The sequence below is a fragment of the Equus asinus genome, chromosome 2 (assembly GCF_041296235.1).
Source record: "Equus asinus isolate D_3611 breed Donkey chromosome 2, EquAss-T2T_v2, whole genome shotgun sequence".
Classification (NCBI taxonomy): domain Eukaryota; kingdom Metazoa; phylum Chordata; class Mammalia; order Perissodactyla; family Equidae; genus Equus; species Equus asinus.
Window position 1 is genome coordinate 48,587,514 of NC_091791.1, and position 5,096 is coordinate 48,592,609.

Here is a 5,096-nt window from a genome sequence, read left to right on the forward strand (position 1 = left end):
AAAACACGCACATGAATGTCCACAGAAGCTATATTAGTCAGAGTTCTCCAGAGAAAGAGAACCAATTGGAGATGAGAGAGAGAGAGACTGGTTGATTTTAAGGAATTGGCTCATGCAGTTGTGGGAGCTGGCAAATCCAAAATCTGCAGGGCAGGCCAAGCAGGCTGGAGAATGAGGGAAGAGCTGATTTTGCAGCCTTGAGTTCAAAGGCAGTCCTCTAGTGGCAGAAATTCTTCCTCCTTGGGGTATCTCAATCTTTTCTCTTAAGACCTTCAATTGATTGGATGAAGCCCACTCACATTATAAAGGGTAATCTACTTTACTCAAAGTCTACTGATTTAAATGTTAAGCACATCTAAAAAATACCTTCACAGCAACATCCAGACCAGTGTTTGATCACACAACTGGGCACATAGTCTAGCCAAATTAACCATGACACCAGCTTTTTTTGAGAGCTAAAAATGGAAACAACCCAAATATGCTTCAACAGGTTAATGGCTAAACAAACTGGTACAACCATAACATGGTATACTACTCAGCAATAAAAAGGAGAAAAGTATTGATGCAATAACAACCTGGATGGATCTCAAAGGTATTATGCTGAGTCAAAAAAAAACATGCATAGTACCAAGTACCATCCAAAGGGACTATGTGATTCCGTTTATATTTAAATAACAAAATTATATAAATGGAAAACAGATTGGTGGCTAGCAGGAGTTAGGAATGGTGAGAGGGGATGGGTGTGGCTATAAAGAGATAGTAGGATGGAACAGTTCTATATCTTGATTGTGGTAGTGCTACACAAATCTACAAACATGATAAAACTGCATAAAATTATACACACATGTGCATGCAAAATTGGTAAAATCTGAATAATCTCAGGGCCGGCCCCGTGGCATAGTGGTTAAGCTGGCGTGCTCCACGTCAGAAGCCCAGGGTTCACAGGTTCAGACCCCAGGCACAGACCTAGCACCACTCATCAAGCCGTGCAGTGGTGGTGTCCCACATACAAAATAGAGGAGGATTGGCACAGATGTTAGCTCAGGGACAATCTTCCTCAAGAAAAAAGAGTAAGATTGATAACAGATGTTAGCTCAGGGCAAATCTTTCTCACACACACACAAAAAAATCTGAATAATCTCTGTAGATTGTACTAATGCCATTTTCTTAGTTGTGATGTCATACTGTGGTTATGTAAGATGTTACCATTGGGAGAAATTGGGTGAAGGATACATGAGACCTCCTTCTACATGGTTTTTGCAAAATCCGGTGAATTTACAATCACTTCAAATTAAGAAGTTTAAAAAGTGCATGGGTTTGAAATTGTTTTTTCTTCTTATTTTCAGTTTGTCCCTAACCAAACAAATTATTCCCTGGTATCTGTGAGCTGCTCACTGTACTTTGATTACATTATACAGACTTTCTATTAGTGATGTTTTGCTCCATTGTAAGAATGCATGGGCCTCTGAATGTTTCTCCAAAACCTTTATAAGACTGTTTATGGTCAGTCCTATTTGTAGACGCCAACAGAAGCTTCTAACCACAAATCCCTGTTCTGCAGGTCTATCCCATTGCCTAAACTTACCTAATGTTGATCCTTTATTAATTCTTCTAACATACTGAGGGACTCTGTTAAAATAGAAATGTCTTCCCTTGCAAGGCTATGAGTGGCCCTTATCAGGGTCAGTGTGCAGTCAGGACATGGTAATTGAGTCCCACTCTCCCTACCCAAGATATGTCTACAAAATCCTGGTGTTGTCTCTTGAGGGCACTGACCTCGTTTTTCATGCCTTCAAAGTGAAATTCCTCTTCAGAACCAGACAGCGTCTAGAAAGGAATTGGCAGGCAACCCTCATTGCCATGATTGACAGGGCAACCTTTGCCAAATGCAAAACAAAATCATTTGCAGAGGTTCTGCTGCTGTGTTCATGCTTCACTCAGCCACAGCCACCTGAGGACAAAAGAGACATTGAGAGGCTGGCCAGTGACTGAGTGGTTAAAGTTCTGTGTGCTCCACTTTGCATTCCAGGTTCACAGGTTCAGATCCTGGGTGCAGACCAGCTCCACTCTTTGGCTATGCTGTGGCAGTATCCCACATACAAAGCAGAGGAAGATTGGCACAGATATTCACTCAGGGCTAATCTTCCTCAAGCCAAAAGAAGAGGAGGATTGGAAATGGATGTCAGCTCAGGGCAAATCTTCCTCACACAAAAACAAAACAAAACAAGAGACATTGCAGCATGATGGAGCTGGCCACATTCTTAGCCTCGTTGTCCTTGCACAGCCTGAGGAGAGCCCAGTGTTGGTGTTCATAGTTCGTGTACGCACTTGTGCCTACTCCTCCATGGTGATGTCACTGAGTCAGCTCCCCTTGCACGTTTACGCACGAATGACTCAGGTCCCCTGGATCCTTCTCTTCTTTTACTCCTGACTTCCCACTCACATAGTGCGAGAGGCAGGTGATTTCCTCTGGCTGACTTGGTGTTCAGCAATAACTATGGAGTGAAATTGGTCTGTGCTGGGCAACTGAGCCACGCAAACCAGCAGGTGCAGGGAGAGAACAACAAGCCTGGAAGACCAAGATTCCTCTCCAGATCGATTCCTTGCACACAGCAGAACTGCAGTAATGACTACTAATCCAGTGCTAGCTGAGGGGCACAAATGCTTTGACATCAAGGGAACTGTAGGGCAGGAAGACATTTCCTCTACCCACTCTAGGTCTTTCTGGCTAGACAACGAATTAAATTCACATGAGACAGAATAACAGGAGAAAAATTAAACAAAGCTTTATAACGTGTATACATGGTAGAGGCTCAGGAAAACTGAGCCACTCACCAAAGTGGCAGAAGCTCTCGCTTTAAATACCATCCTCAGCTAAAGACAAAGGAGGGTGTTGGGGGTGGGGGGAGTCGGTTATAGAAGATTACCAGAAAAGCACAGTAAACAAGAGTAAGATTATTACGCAGATTTAAGTCCTTGCCTTCTGCATTGATAAGAGTTTCTAGAGATAAGGTCATCCCCCCTTCTTCCTGGTGCAGAGAGGGAGACACCTTTACAGATGGAGATTTCCCTTACAAATGTAAATGTCTCTTAACAAAGGGTAACTTCTACTTTTCAGAATTTCTCTCACGTCTGCAGTTTTTAAGAGTAATCATCCCAAAATAATCCACATGCCAAAGAGACATATCTTGGAGTGGCCAATTCTAGTCCCCCACAGAGCCAAGTGCCCTAGGCAGAGGGCAGAGGGATGGTGATAAAAGGAGCCAGCTAAGATTAAATTATGAGTAAGCGCCAGGATCAAATTACAAGATTAATTTCAAATGGTAATAAAAGTTTGTAAGTTCTCAGGTGAGTTTTCTGAAAATGTAAATTGATATGCATTTACATATCTTATATATATGCATATGATTCCCCAATTAGATTGTAAGTTCCTTAGAAGTAGGACCCCTAGAGTATCTGGTATAGTTTGCTGCATGTACCGACATCAATAAATTAGAGAAATTTGCTCAGTACCTAGTCTGTGTTCTTTTGCATATGCAAATTCATTCAGTTTAATCCTCACAACAATGCCTTAGCACACCTTATTATCTGCATTTTCCAGACATAGAAAGACACTCAGAAGAGTTTTAGTGACATGCTCAGAGATTTACAGGTAATAAGTGGGAGGACTAACATTGAAACACAGGTCTGTGTGTCTAACCTTAAGACCATGTTCTTTCAACAACACCAACCAGTCTCCCAAATATTTATTCATTTAATTTCATTTCAATCGTGTGTGAAATGTGTACGTATATATATTTTAAATGCCTAAGGTGGGGCAAGCCCAGTGGCACAGCAGTTAAGTTTGCACATTCCGCTTCTCAGCGGCTCAGTGTTTGCCAGTTTGGGTCCCGGGTGCAGACATGGCACCGCTTGGTAAAAGCCATGCTGTGGTAGGCATCCCATGTATAAAGTAGAGGAAGATGGGCACGGATGTTAGCTCAGGGCCAGTCTTCCTCAGCAAAAAGAGGAGGATTGGCAGTAGTTAGCTCAGGGCTAATCTTCCTCAAAAAAATAAATAAATAAATAAAATGCCTAAGGTAACCAAAAGTAAATCTTTACTAACCAGCACATACTGAAAGAAGTAGGATAGGTTCATGATTATAGTTCTAATGACAAAAAAATTTCCTTAAGTGCTTTCCGAATCAAGAAATATTAAGCTCTGTGCTATATCATTTTAGTGTCAATTGAAAATGGGCAGTCCTGGTACAATAATTCTTGATGGAGAAGATAATTTGTCTATAGTGCTTCCCAACATAAAAAATGATAATACTAGTAGGAGTGAGAGAAGAGAGGAGAAAGGGAAAAACTGAGAAGAGGAAAGAAAGAAAGGTTGATTCTGGGTTGGTTTCAGGAATATCCAGTTTTCAGAGCACTGTGAGGTTATGTCAAAGTCTGAACCACAGCAACTGCCAATTACAAAAATATTTTGGTGACATCTCACATCTTGCAGGTAGTACTAGGGACTTTGTGCTGGAGGACAACACAGGCTCTTTGTGTCAGCAACATTAGTTACAAACCCTATCCCATGCAAAATTTTTACTTCTATCCACCAAGCAATTTCAGGGGCATTTTTTTAAATGAAAGGATAATATAAAACAAAAATATCTGACACAGCTTCTCAAATAGAGCATTAGAGCTAAAGGTTAATGTAAAATATGAAGTGAATTGCATTAGCTGCTTCAAATGTTGAACTTTACCTGAGCCCTGTACTCCTGGAAAACAGGGATGGTCAAGAAATACCACCGCCACCATCACCACATTTTTGTATTTCAGAAAACAGCTTACTGCAAAGAACCTTCCAAATATGACTTATAGAAGATCCATGGATGACCCCTCTGTTTATCTATGATAAGGCCAGCCAGCCACAGACCCTCCAAATTCCTGCTTTTTGTCTTATAAATGATTATAAGTTGAACTGTCCGTCTCATTGAATACTCTGGACAAAATGTCCACTAACTTCACTGGACCAAACTTTCAGGCTCCTCTCCTTCCCCCAGGCTCCTGAACTTTGGCCCATCCTTGAGCTTAAGCAAGCACTGGGAGCTTCAGGAAGC